The following is a 15,314-nucleotide window of genomic DNA, read 5'->3' as shown; positions in this document are numbered from 1 at the left end:
TTATATAAAACCCAATACAGTAGGTACCAGCAGAAATCACATATTTTAAATCCTTTCAAGATTGCAGTGTGCTATGCTAGTGTGTTTTTTTCACAGACTAGAAACAGATTTTTTATCATTTATAAAATTATATATACAATTTAAAGGTGTTGTAGCATGGACAGACCACTTTACTGGTAATGCTTTACATCAGGACAGCAAAGTGCTGGCGTATTCAAACACTTTCAAAGTAGACAAAGTAGGTCTAAAAATTGAAAGGTAATTAAGTAATATTGTTCACATGCAAATGCATGTTTGTGCATTGTGCGCTGAAATTGCGTTTGGTGTTTGTGCAATGTCTATCATTTATACGAAAGGTTTTAAGGAGATTTCTCCCAGGTTAACTACCACTCACTGCTTTTCCTTACCGTTCTTTTCATCTGACAACAAAAAATTAAAACCTGTTATCTGTGTCTCGATAATCCAGGAGCATACGTGTATCAGTGGCCCGGGTAGGAAATTTAGTGCGGTTTGTAGAAACAGAGGGATTTTATTAAATGTGGTAACAATGAAGGAATATCTGCGCTAAATTATGACGCTAACCAAGGATGGTAAGATCTGTAAATTATTGGAGTGCTATAATAGAACATGAGAGTTTTCCTTTAGACAGGCCTTCGGGGTAATAACAAGGGTTGAGACTCACGACAGTGCCAAATAAGCTTTAGACAGCATAATAGTCTGCAAAGAAAAGCCACAGAGCACTAATGTAAAAGAAGAGCTGTCCACCACATGCAGTAAAAATCACCAAAGGTCATTTTATGGTAGCAATTGTGACATAAAATTGGTGGTCATGCTACATGTCTAATACTCAGCACAGCTTTATAAATGATGGGCCCCTAGCGATGGCTGTCATTAAGTGCTTTCATCATAATAAACTTTAAACTGTTGGCTTTATGAATCGCCAGCCAGCTTCAGCTGTTCGTTGGATGGAGCTTGCAGTGCCTTAAGTGTGACAAGGCCTATTAGGAACTGCAACCATGTTTCAAGCGTACTTGGCTTTCCCACTCCTGGGGTGATTGCTGCCTATTAAATGGCATCTGGGAAGATTTTCCTCCAGCAATCTCTGATCAAGAGCTTTTTTGGGCTTTGACCTGCATTTCCTTCAAGACTTTCTCTGAGGAGTTTTATAAGAGCAAAACTCCAGAGGATTTATAGCCACTTCTGATTAATACCTTTTCAGTTTTTCTAGCAACTCTCCCACTGCTACATGGAGAAAAGCTTTCATTGTTCCTAAGGTGCTTATTTGTGACCTTTTCTCTGCTTTCTGATTCCCTCTAACATGTTCTCAGTGAAATCCTTGGTGTGCAACCAAGACGGTCGCTGAAGTTGCTACAGCTTTGTGTGGAGTGGCTCTGGCAGTTAAAAAATAAAATGAATTTGGAGTGAACTCCTCCCCTTTCCATTCGGACGGTGTTCTCGCAGCTCGCGGGTAACAATTAAACGCGAACGGTGCCAACTCCCTATTGCAAACAGCATACCATCAAAGGTGGAGGGACTGCTAATTCCTTGGGCCTCCAGCTGAGGGAATGCAGCTAGGTAATTGTAACGTGGATTTCTTTTTCGAGATGTGCCACCCGAAGAAGCAGCCATCACGGCCCGCTCGCAGGCATGGAGCTGGGCCCAGGGCTCACTCTTCCTCTCCATAGCTGTGGGCAGGCAGGGTAGGCTGGGGGCACATCCTGATGCAGGTATGGCAGCACTGAGCTCACCGTCCCCCCATACCACGACCTGGGAGGAGGATCCCCACTATGTCCAGGCTGCTGGCAGCCAAACACTTTCAGCTTGGCACAGTCAAGCAGCCCCAGAAGTGGCCCTGTTCCTGCAGTGCTGGGGGTAGCTGCGCTGCTGATGAAATGTGGAGTCACACATAAAGATTTAATGGGCTAGAGATTACATTTTCATCACCCTTATGCATATGAAGTCTTTTAATTTCTATAAATCTTACAGTGGCTAAGAATTAAATCATATTAGTGTGAATAATAAATGCTTAGGGATCACTCATCTAAGAACATGTAGTATTTAATTTACAAGGACTATACATTTTTCAAACCTCTTAACAAGAAACTTTAAGCACTTCTTGAGGTTAAAAAAAAAAAAAAAGGGTCTGGAAAGCAAAAATGCTTTATTTTTTCCCAGGATCCTCAATGAGTGATTCAGGAAGCACTGAAATTGCAAAAGCCTTCTGTGTAAGGCTAATACTCTTATTAGCATCTTTTTTAATCCAGGTAACATAATAGTAGAAGTGTCAGATGAATGTCTCGGAGATGGACTATTAAAAATAAATAGCAAAACCTCTGAGAGATTAGCATTTGAATCCAGCAGCTCCTTGAGGTTCTTGGTCGTGGATCAGGGTTCCCAAAGTTTAAGTTGCTGTCACTGACCACATCAGACCCAGTGTTATCCCAAATGGGGGGAGAGTGCCACAGGTTTAGCCCCAGCCCTAGTCTTGTTTCCTGTGGGATGCAAATGTACAAAAGGAGATTTTTTTTTTAATTATTTTCTGAAATTCTTCAGTTTCTGAAGAAATTTGCAAGATGAATAGTTAGTAAAGTACCTACAAACAATATTTTCAGAATATTTGCATTTTAAAGGTAATTCACCTGTAAGCAGCACAGTACTTTGCATGTTCAGAATGCTTTTTGTCAGTCACCAAAGAGCAGCATGGGCTAGTACATCAGGAAATGGTTTCCCTTCTCCCACATGAGGAAACTGAGGCAGAGATGTGAAGTAACACACACACAAAGACTCCACAGGAGACAGTATCAAATTGCTTTTATAGTGCAAGTCTCAGTAACAGTTCTTCTTAAACAACAGACCTTCATCCACCCATCAGACTTTACCTTTATGCAAGATATTAGGATACCCCAGGAACTGCAATTTTTACATCATCAGATATCATCTGAAATTCCCTGAGCTGGTTGCTGTTCTTTCTGACATGCTATCAGTATCAACCGGTGTTTTCAGCAGAAGTGCTGAAATACAGACAGAAACCTACAATGCAGCAGAAGAATTTTAATTAATCATCTCCCTTCCTTTAAAGCATTTCAGCAACAAGCTGGTGATTTTCAAGGATTGGGAAAGAACACTGAGGAAAACACATAAACACATAGAATTTTGTTATATTTCTTCAGAAGAAGAAGGCTGGTTGTTTGGAGGGTACCTTGATGATTGCTCCTTCAACTTCGTGCTGCTTTTAGTGCTATGCTGCTTTTTGGAATGGGGAAGATGTGTTTGGGTGACAGCGGGTCTAGATAAACTCTTTGCTCTCTCATTAGAAAACCTACAGAGGTATTTTGGGCCATCTTTTTGGTGACAGGAGTCTGCAAGCAGTTGCTTTTCCACTAGAATCTTTAGGAGTCCATCGTTAAAACACCTTCTTGGTGCCTCACAGCAAAGACGTTAGCAATGTGGAAATGGATTCAATAACTGACACCAACAGTTAAAATGATGACACAACAGGAAGCAAAATGGTGATTTAACCTTCCATTCCCAGCACTGAGCAGCTTGGCAACTCCACGGATTGCTCTGGAATGGGCTGGGCCTTTTATCCCCGATGGGTGTGAATCAGTAGTAGGTTGGTCTTTCAGGTACCCACCCTGCATCAAGGTGCTGCCATGTATGGTGGGCAGCAAAAAAGGAGTTGTGTCACTGGCACCAGCACACTGGGTATTCACCACTGAGGCAGAAAAATAAGCAAAAACATGGGAAAAGAGTTCATTATGGAAATAAAGCTCATGGGAGAGCACAGAAACAAAGAGCCCTGTTTTATAGTGGTTTGTGCACTGCAGAGAGCAGAACCAAAAAGGAAGAGCTGAAATAAGTGTTCGTCATCCAAGGGAGAGATACTATAGCAATCATAATATCATAATAATCATATGTAATAATAATAAATAATCATAAATCATTTGGAAAATGTTCAGCTCAGCAAAAAGGCAGCCCTTCTGAAGCACTTTCAAAGTTATTTTCAGCTACAAGCAAGCAGAGGAATGTTGCCACCGAGCAGAAATTGCTGCCAAACAATGACAGGTGAAAAGGATGCCTACTGCTGAACCCCAGTCCATTTCAGATCAATTTTGGCCTGCTTTTCTCTAGGTTGTCAGGACACATTGCTGCTGTAAGGACTATAACACATGGGCTGCATCCCATTCTCGTCCTCCATGCAGCAAGGGTGGGAGGTTTGCTTCTGAGACCTAAGGGCTGAGTACAGGGAAGAGCACCTCCTATCTTGGGGCATGGCACTCAGAATTCCCAATGTGTGCTCTGAAATGATGAGTGAGAGCAACGTAGTTCCATTTGGGTTCATTATAGAAGATAGACTGTGCATCCTTCTAGCAGGCATGATGATGGTTGAGAGTGCTTTTCTGCAGATGGGCAGAAAGTTGGCCTTGCAGCGGAGCAAGACCAGCATAGCGAGGAGCACAGGTAAGACTGCTTAAAAACATGTCCAGAATTAATACAATGTCTACTATCCTGTGCCTAATAATAACAAACACAGCAGAACAGCAGCTACTGGGAAACCCCTAGCACATCCATGAGAGCAAGCTGTGTGTGCTCACTAGGAAAGGTGAAAACAGAAGGAGCAGCAGGGGAAGGGCATGCTGAGTGCTGAGGTCTCAGCCCTCCGGTACATCTGCTTGCCTGGGCTCCAGAGCGCTCCATTAAAGAAGGATACAACTGTAAAGTAACTTACAGCTTTGCTTGCAATCTACCTCATGCTAATGAGGTGATTTTGGAATGCATTTTTCCCTAGGTAACCACCAGCAGGAAGGGGGCATGTTGTAGCCATGTGGCCATGCTCTAACTGCTTCTGGATAGGATTCCCCTCCCCCAGGATCACCCTCCATTTTACCTGGTACTCCAACACACAACACATCCAGCCTGCCCAAGTTAACACCTGCATGAGCAGTTCAGATCACTGTACAGCGATCTGAGTTGCAGAAGCACTGCACATTTTCCTAGTGCTATTATGAGGCTAATGTGTCCAGCCTTAACAATAATTTGTTTATTTGTCTGTTCTAGTGGCTTTCTTTCTTCAGACTTCTATCTGAAAGGCGATGATGTAATGCACCTTTCTAGAGCTATTGGACAGTTAAGGCTTAAAATTCATCCATATGGTACTAGAATACTAGAACTGGGGGGGGAAAATTATTTTTAAAAACCCTGCATTCATAAAAACTGCACACCTAAGTCTTTATTATTCTCCTTTGTGGATTTCTTTTCGTGGCACAGAAGATGGAATAAGTTTAACACTTACTGGTGGATCTGAGCACATTTTCAGAATAGGGCACATACAGGTAAATCAGAATATTCAGACATCTGCGAGCTGGAGGACAGCTTTCCCCCGAAGTGTTGAAAAATGCTCTTTCAAGTGAAGACAAAATCTTGCATTGAACTTTCAAAAAATATTGAGGTAGCAACATGGTGCTCTGCAGTGGATCTTATATGCATGAGGTGACGTCACTGCTATATTCCCAAATTTATTTTAAAAGTGGACTTCCAAAGGCAGATAGACCAGCAGTAATAGCTCAAAACTTTGCTTCCATGAGGGATGTCTATAGGTACATTAGCTGCCAGCTAGCTGAGCTGTTGACCTCAGCATGCTATGGTGAGGAACACACTCAGGTTCTTTGCACCTCCTTCCCTGGCTCTGGACATCCATATTATGGGCAGTGAAAGCCCTGTGTTTCCACTGAAAAATGTTCATTCTTGGCCTATGTGAGATTTTCTGGGTTTTGCAGAGAAGAGCCTGAAGCCAGGCTGCTTATAAATCCCAGTCTTTCCATGGGAGCTTCAGAGTCTGATGAGTTGGTTGTGTTGCTGCATGGTCAGAGGGACATGTGGAAGGTGATGAGCTGGTTTTTCCATGCCACAGACCTGTGCTAAGCAACAGGATCAGGCTGACCCTTCTCTTAGCAAAAAGATTGTTCCTAGCCTGTGTTTGAACATACATACTCATAGGGTGGCCTTGAAAATGCAATATTTTATGTGCAAACCCATAACCAGTCATCTGCAGATTCTCCTGTGCTGGACATGCCATTTTTCTCTACCAGTTTAGGTGGGAGGTAACTCAGAAACCTCTGCCTTGTACTGGTGCAGGGAAAGGTAATTACCCTTCCTAAAGGAAAGCACAACTGCACAAACCTCCATTTAGCTCTTAAAAGCTTGCTCTGATAATTGTCTTAAAACCAATTTGAAAATGTGAACCATTAGAAAGCATTACACCACAGCCCATTCATACTGCTTATATAGTAAAAGTTTATTTGTAGAAGCAATTGCAGTGTCTATCTCGTTTAGACCCCACAGGACCTTCCTATATGGCCCTCTGACTCCATGAGAATAGAGGCAATTCTCTCTGGGCAGCTATGTATTACAAAGGAAGCCACCATCACTGTGAGTAGTATTATCTTAACAAAAATATCCCTGTTGTTGCCCAAACCTTGACCTACTGTGTAGTTCTTTTGCTGTTAACATAACTCACTTGACATCTTTACCTTTGTATACCACTTTGCTGTGGTTCCCTGTGACCCTTTTAAAGAACTACAGTGGTGGTGTAGCTTCATTGCAAAGTTGAACTGCAAAGCCTAGCCAAATTTGGAGGGTCTGAAGGAAAGGACAAAGGGCTGCTTGTTACTAATTCATATAGAGCCCGCCCCAAAGAATAACAATGAAAGATGCATGGCAGTGAGGACAGTGTATTCTCTCTGTCCTTTGCAGGATAATTAAAGTGGGGTGCTCAGGGAAAGTAGAACAGGCAGCACAGAAATGATGATGTTTGATATTTCTGTCCTTCTAATATTAAAAAGTAGCTGCTTGCCTTTCTTTATCTTTCTTCTTTATTTTTCTTTTGTGAAAGATCTGGGAAGGTCTGAAGTTCCAAAGTCCAGCCCATGTCTGACATGGGTAATATCGCAATTCAGATTTGTGGGGTCTTGTCAGGCATCTTCCACTAAAGAATGATTCAGAGAAGCACCAGATGCTATCTTTCCCCTCCTTTCTCTTCTTGGTTAAAGTTATGCTAGTTGGATTTTCAAATGGTCTGGTCCACCTACGTTTCCTAGCCCCATGCATTCCACATGGATTATATGCTATTATGCCAGCATCAATAAGAGGAGGCAAAAGAGCTGTTTCTAGAGATGAAGGAAACGGGGGGTGGTGGACAGCCAAGCAAATGACCTATTTACAGGATGTTGTGCTATACCTATACTCAAAGGACGAGAGGTGGATTTTTTTTCTGAAATACAATCAGCAACATAAAGAGATTCTCAAAAGTTCCCACTCTTCAGTCAGTGTTTGTACTCCTCAAAGGCAGTGAGGAAAGTTTCATCCTCTCCTTCCCACAGAACAGGAGGAACTTTTCACAGTTAACCAGCAAGCTTGATGGCACCAAAATAAAGCCTGTAAATACTTCTACCAGCCTCTCCGGCAGTAGCGACACTGGAACGTTTAAGTGGGGGCATCCCTGGAGGACAGACAGTGCAAAAACCTTCTGTTATTCATTGATGCTTGTGTAGCTGGGTAACATGATGTCTTTGGAGCACAACAGTTGTGATGTTGCTGGTGAGTATTAAAAATCTGCTTGTGCATATTATCATAGAATTACAGAGTGGTTTGGGCTGGAAGGGATATTAAAGACCTGCCATGGGCAGGGACACCATCTACCAGTTTGGGCTGCCCATCCAGCCTGGCCTTGAACGCCTCCAGGGATGGAGCATCCACAGCCTCTCTTGGCAACATGTTCCAGAGCTTTTCCATCCTCATAGTGAAGAATTTATTCCTAATGGCTAATCTAAGTCTACTCTCTTTCAGCTTAAAACCATTACCTTTGTCCTATCCCTTGTCCCTATCCCACTCCCTAGTAAAGTGTCCCTCCCCAGCTTCCCTGCAGGGCCTTTTAGGTACTGCAAGGCTGCTATTAGTTCTCCCTGGAGTCTTCACTTCCCCAGTCCAAACAACACTCTCTCAGCCTGTCTTCGTATCAGAAGTGCTCCAACCCTCTGATCATCCTCAAGGCCTCCACAGAGCCTACTCAAATAGTGGGAAAGATTTGGGTCTTTTTTGTCCTGGGCATCCCAGAGCTAATCACATGCTGTGCTTTTGTATCCCAAAATTATCAGACACCTCATATGAAAGATCTTGAGTAACAAGGTGTTTGCTGTCACCAGCAACTTCATTTGTTCCTTTACAGTAACTCTTGTGTAGTACTGAGACAGATCCCTCAGGACCTGCGCTACCATTAAGATTCTCCATGACTGTTATTTACCCTACTGAAAAAAACAGGCTTGGCCTGAAAAAATGTCTGCAGCACTGACATAGCCTCAGGTTCATTACAATACCAAATGCTATCAGCAGAATCCTCCTCTGAAAAATACTGGCTCAACAGAAACTGGTTGGTTCTCAAGCGGCCTCCTGAGTTACATGAGTAACTGTATTCATTTGACAGGGAGAAATCTCTTACATATTCACCCTACGTTGTAGAGTCAGTGAGAAGAATGAAGGAGTTTCTGGCTCGAGGCTCAGCACCTGATCAGTCACTGACCAATTGATCAATGCAGGCAGGAGGTAGGAGATGGGTAGCACTTGCTGAGCTGTGTTTGATGAAGGCAGAGTGGTGCTCACACACACCGGTGTCAGCCCTGCACAAAGACAGTGCTGGAAGGAACTCTTGGCCAAGCAGGTTTCTGTGTGCTGCCTTTTCTCAGACTCAATACAGCTGTATTGCAACAATGCTGCTGGAAAACTGCCTGCAGGTGGGCCTGGTGGGATCCAACCAGATGTAGCACGCCAGGTGCAGCCTCACCAGCTCTGACTGCAAACCTGGAGCACCCATGAAGGATGGGGCTCTGGGTGCGGGGGTCCTTCAGTGGATCTTTACGGGGACTGTAGCAGCAGGTGAGTGTATATTTTCTGAAGTTCTGTTTATCTGGTCTTTGAACCCTCCTTGTATTGTATGTATGAATCCCATACAGAATTGTAGGGATGCAACACTTTCCCTTCTTACTGCAGGTCAGAGTGTCCCTCACTGTGACCCATAAAAAAAGCTTTCCTCATGCTGAGAAATCCATGACACAACCTAGCGTCATGCTGTGCTGACTGCTGAATGTCAGGATGAGTGGTCAGCCCTCCTGCAGGCAACACTGTCCCCACCCCATCCATCCCCAGGACAGGCCTTTGTTTGTACCCCATGGGAGGAAAATAATCCCTTTGCCTCTGACCACACCTGGATTCAGCCTCCAAATTCACACCTTGAAAAGTGGGCCTATTCTCTGACGCTTTTGCAAGAACTAAAGCCAGAGTGAATACAGCTAATTCTCACCGCACTAATTACATGGCCAGCTAGCAAGAAGAGAGCTCATCTGTTAGAAAAATGAGAAAATAAGAGAAAAAGAGAGAGAAAGGAAGGAAGAAGGCAGGCAGAGGGAAAGAAAGAGAGAAAGGGAGAAAGAGAAAGGAAGTAATTATGGTTCTGAAAAATAATTAAAAAATGAAAACACCAAAGGCTTGGTAACTGAGCCCAGGAGGAAGGCTGGGAGCAAGCCCTTCCCAGGTAGGTGCAGAACAGAAGCTGCCTCGCATAGGTGTTGAAGTCTGAGTGCTAGAGGGGCACTGGGGACAGGAGGGCAGAGCAAATGCCTGCATGCATTTTCTGGCTTGGTTGGGCTGTGGGCCCTGGGGAACCCTCCACCCAACAAATCAGACAAAGGCATTCCTGTTGTTACTCGTGGGAATTCACTGGTTCAGAGAAATGTCCTGAAAATATACTGAAATTCAGTTATGTTGTCTCCTCTAGTTCTTCACCAGCCATAGCCGAAAATCAGTGTTTTCCTCAGGGTATTTAGCAATCAGGTGCTTTCTCCCATCCCCCCCTGAAGAGAAAGAACATCTGCTCTAGATTACTCGAAATAAAGGGGACCCAAACCTGTAAGTATGGTTTTCTGAGCTTCTCCTACACAGAGAGCCAGGGCCATGGAAACACCAGACTAAGAGGCTTAGAGTAAATCCTGGCAGTCTCAGTGCTAGGAACTCTCCCACTGATAAACAAAGCCCAATAAATAAGTTTGAGACAAAAACTGAATGAGACTGTGACATTGTTGAGCAGTTAATTAGGATCCCTCTAAGCATTTGTGCAGCAAAGAACAAGAAAATTAAAGAACTTAAAATGTGTGTTGGCAAGAGTGCAAACGTCCTAAAAGTAAACACTGCTGTTATTATTAGTAGTAAAAATAATATTAATTAGTTGCATTACAGTAGCACCTAGTGGTGCTTCTGGATCTCATCCCCAGGCGAGTTCAAGGTCCCCAAAACACAAAGGTCTAAAATAGAAATGATGTGTATTTGCATTTGAGTGCATACATATGTTATGTGGATGCATAACATAGAGATAGATACACACAATTCAAATGATGAAGAAACCCCACTGCATGGAGATCAGGGTAGAGAATATTTTGTAATTTGACTTCTCTTGTTCCTATTTTTTGTGTTACTATGGCACAGCTTTTTGCAGTTGTTGCTCATGATGCACAGCCTATGGAACTGTAGTAGAGGTGCAGGAGTCAAAGAATATACGTATATGTGTGTGTATTCATACATGCATGCACATATATAAACATACAGCATGTATATATACATGTTTCCATTCATACATACGTTCACATGCAGATGGAGGTGTTTCCTTCTGACTCAGATAACACAGAAAGCTTTGCTGAAAGAACAAGCCCTACCCAACAGCTCCATTTCCTCACTACAAGCCAAACTACTGCTGTCCTTTCTGTGCATGCATGGATGGCACACGTGTTTGGAGCAGGGAGCATCTCCCAGCTTTGTGCTATGGAATCCTCCCTTAGGAAAGTCACAGTTTAATGCTACCCTCAGCTTAGCCAGCACCGTGTTGCCTCAGAGGTAACCACGCTTTGGCTTCTGCAGCTGCTACTGACCTCTGCTAAACCAATCCAAATAACGAAAACATCTCTCCTTTTATTTTCCAATGTTAATTTGCATGCTATAAATGGGAGAGGTAAAGACTCCAAGGACACACAGCTAAGTGTAACTTCGGATTCATTAGCACGTGGGAACTAATTTGTTAATGTGCTGGTGCCTGGATTTCCTAAGAAAACGAGCTCCTGCAGCTTATCTGGGTTCCTATTTCAAACAGAACACTGCTGAGATTTGGAGAGAAAAAAAAACCACCTACTCTAGTTTTACCCTAAAATAGCAGCAGCAGGAGCATTTGCTGTCCTGAGATTTTCAATGCTGACATTGCATGGCAGGTCAAGGCATCAATTTAACATCCAGAGTCCTGCTTCGTTTGAATGATAATTTCATTAGATTAGTTTGTAAACTTTTAATGCAGGTCGTATTATATGTCTAGAAGAAACAATTTGTGTGACAGACTATCCTTCATAATCCCCCTCTTCAGACCCCTGGTAACAAAAGGCCTTTAATGCTGAAGATGTTTTGTGGGAGGAGAAACATTTTCCAAACAAGCGGTTTCTCCCTTCCAGCCCAGGTAACAAAGAGGCCTTAGGAATTCCTGTGGCCTTGTCAGAGAGGGCCCATTGCTCTTAGAGCCACCTGCTGCTTAAGCCATTGGTCAATAGATTAACTGCTGCTATTACTAAGTGTTTAGAAAAGTAAGTTATGCGGCAGAACAAACAAAATCAACCTCCTTCACACATGTTAATTCAAAATTTAATAAATCTGTGCTGAGAACAGTGAGGCAATTGAGAGAGTGTGGGCTCTTACTATGCACTGGTCCTCCAAGCAAAGGATTGGGAATCAGCCGAGAAGTCTTCGTGGCACCTCACACAAAAAGATAATGCTCTATTTGCTTTGCAAAACTCCCCTGAGCTTCCCTCCAGCCCTCTGCCTTCCTCCTTTTCTTCCATTTTTCTGATGCTGTGCTGTGCTGTACATTTTTGGGCAATTTCCAAACCTCAGTCACATCAGATAAGTTCACAATAAGCAGTAATAGTGGAGTAACTTCCCAGCGGAAAGGCTGGAAGCATCCAGATCCTGGCAGAAGCTGCAATACTCCACATCCCTGCTTGTCGTTCTCATTCTCAGTGAAACCAACATTTTAACTAAAGCACGTCCCCCCAGAAGGGAAAGCTTTGTGTGTAACTTTGTATACAGTTGATGGCTTCACAGCCCCGTGGTTGGCCAGGAGGATTTTGGCAGGGGAGCAGAGGAGTTTTGGGAGGCCAATGCAGATCTTCACCCCACAGGGATGACCTGAGACAAGGCTGGAAAGGTGCTACCTATGTGTTTATAGTATAGTAAGCACTATAAACCTCTTTCACATACTGGCTCCATTCCATGGCTAAAAAGAAAGAAAAAAAAATAGGGAGGAAGGGAGGAAAGAAAGATATAGCAGGAAAAAAAGATTGCATAAAAAAAAGGATGGAGAAATCCTAGATATTTGACTGGCTTGGATTAGAAGATCTCTCTCCTTTTCTGTCTTACTATTTCTCATACTGCAAAGTTAAGTTACTGGTAAAATGCAGTTGTCAGTCTCATTTTTGAAAAATTCATAGAAGTTGTTGGAATAAATTTCCATTTCTGCTGTCTATTAACAGAGGTTCCTTTACAATCCTTCATTAGTAAGTAATTTGTTTCAAATTTATGTCAGCTGTGATTGAAAGCCAAACACCAGAATTGTGGTTGCCCTCGCTTAATTTATAATCATGGAATGGATGGTCCCACTGAGTCTGTGTTTTCCCAAAGGATGCTCAGGAAAAAAAAGATCCTAAACAGCAGCAATTTGTGGACAAGCTTGTGGTGGTACCAATGGTGGTACTGATCAGCTGGTACTGATCTTTTCATCATGATTATTGATTGGGTTTTGAGGGTCGCTTTTGCGTTGTGTTTTTTTGTTTGTTTGTTTGTTTTGTTTTGTTTTTGAGGAGGATGATAATGTAGGTGGTTGTTGTGTGAGAGGTCTGTGTTTTCTGTTTGACTACTGACAGCATCATTAATTTGCTGGGTCCCATTCAAATGATTAAGGAGACTCAGGAAAAAGGCAGAAAGGACAGATAACACAGATGAAATGTTTACTTGGCCAGAAATTGGATCTGACTTCAGCACCCTGCAAACAGAGAAGCTGCTGGGAGCAGCAGGCCATGGGTGGCCGAAGGAATGATGTGAGGGTATTGCATTAGGCCACACAGCAGGGCAACACAGGTAGGACAAATATAAACCAGTTTTACCAAGTACATCAAGAAAGAATGCCCATGCTGACAAGAAGGGGCAGCATCTCCATTGGAAATACAAGGTTCCTCCCTGGTAAGTTTTCCATATAGCTTCCCTAGATTCCATTTGCTGGGCTATATTTTCTCTGAAGATGTTTAGGTCTCAGTCTGGCCAAGCCTTCTTAGGCAGGCATGAAAATAAATGTTGCTGCAAGCCTCCATGCTGTTTCCAGGTCTGCAGACTCCCCCTGCACGTGGCTGCAAATCTCCTGAGAGGAGAATGCAGCAGTAACTCCAACATGTTTTCTTTGCAGACCTTGTCAAGCTGTTTTTCCCCTGGTAGGGGAGCATTTAGCCCTCTATGAACATGATAAGATAAATGATTTATTGTGGCATGGTAGGTATTGCAAGGCTATCAGCTGACATCACGGAGCCTGAGCTGATGGTTGTAGTGAGATATTTGGGGCTATCTGTAGAAAGGATATTTATCTCTGATTTCTTGAATAGATGAAAGCTCTTTGCATTGCCACTAACATGTGGAAGTGAGTAAAATGCTGAAAACATTTCAGCTGGACTTCTATCCTTCCTTCTCTCCCCATGTCTTATCATCTCCCCTCTGACAGCCTGGTAAAATCATGGTGGAAAGATAAAAGCAGAAAACCTTGCATAATAAAGAATTGCCTGTGATCTGAGCAGGCAATATTAGGAATCTCTCTGAGTCCAAACTCTATTTTCCTGACAACACACAGTGTAAAGAAGTCCTGACCCAGCACCATACTTCCAGTGGTGCAAGGAGCACGTGCAATGCTCTCATTCACAGTATCTCTTTCCAAGATGGTGGGTGAGCATCTGTCTTCTCCACTGATACTAAGTTTGCAGCCTGGCTGCTAGCACGAGATGAAAGTGAGCAGGGTCTCATTTGACAGCCATAAACTCGAGGTAATCTACTGTAATGCAGTTAAAATCAAAGCGTTTTCCTGCTTTGTGACATCTCTACTTTCTTCTGCCTGGCAAGGTCAGCTGAATAATATTGTAATTGAGTGCTCTCTGATTCCTTTTCACTTATCTTTAATGTGACATTGCTTTCTGTACACATATTAATTACATAAGCCAAGACGAATTGTGAAGTAAATAAATACATTTTTAGATGTTACTTTACTTTGAAAGTAGGAGAGACAGTCTGTTCTTAGACTTAATACAAGACAAACATTCTCTTACTGCTGTGGTACGCTTAAATGTAACTTCTTCCTAATGAAGAGGAACTGGTGTTCCCCTTTGAGACAAAGAATTTGGGCTGTGTTTGAGAAAAGGTTGATTTTGGATCACTTTCTGTTCTGATTGTGGTATGCGTTCCATGGGGTGTAAAGGCAATACATGTTGTAATGTGGCACTTAAACTGTTACTATGCTTTTATTGCATTTAGGAAAAAAAGGTCTCCAATCATAGTTAACCTAGGAGAGTTTGTTCCCCAGTGTGACGCTTACATGTTTTAAAAATAGTGGGATCATTTGTTTCTTTCACCTTGAATATAAGGCAGAGAGGTTAGAAGGAGAAGCACAGGGGACACAGGAAGTGCCTTATATTGTTAAGGTCTCCTTATCTGCTGAGCGGCAGGGAAAGAATCAGAATGATTTCTTGGGTGAAAACAGAGAGAGATTCTCCACTGATGATTGTCCTTCTAAGCCTCTCCTATCACAGGCTAGCAGTTAAAATAATACTCACCTACTGGGCGTCCAGCAGAGTTGATCTACCTTTTCTGCTAGGATGTTCACGTCCAGTCAAGCCTGATTAATCTGTTGCAAGTCCTGAATGATCCCAAATATAACACAGAACAGCTACACCTGTTTATCAAGTCAGTTCATTTCCCCTCCCCTATTCCACACTGAAAAGGAGCATTAATTAAAACAGTAAACAAACGAGCGCCTATTCTAAATCAGAGCTGCAGGCAAAGAAGAGATAACTTAGGCTCTTGAGAAGAGGGATTTTCAGTTAATTTATGGAATCTACTGTCACTCTCAGGGCAAGGGAGCTTACTTAGCTGGGAAATTGAAGCAGACAGGCTTTGTCTAAACACTTTTTTTTTTTTGACAG

Source organism: Lagopus leucura, unplaced genomic scaffold, assembly GCF_019238085.1.
Source record: "Lagopus leucura isolate 7727_CA_CO unplaced genomic scaffold, USGS_WTPT01 Super-Scaffold_73, whole genome shotgun sequence".
NCBI lineage: Eukaryota > Metazoa > Chordata > Aves > Galliformes > Phasianidae > Lagopus > Lagopus leucura.
Note: the sequence above shows the minus strand (reverse complement) of the source record.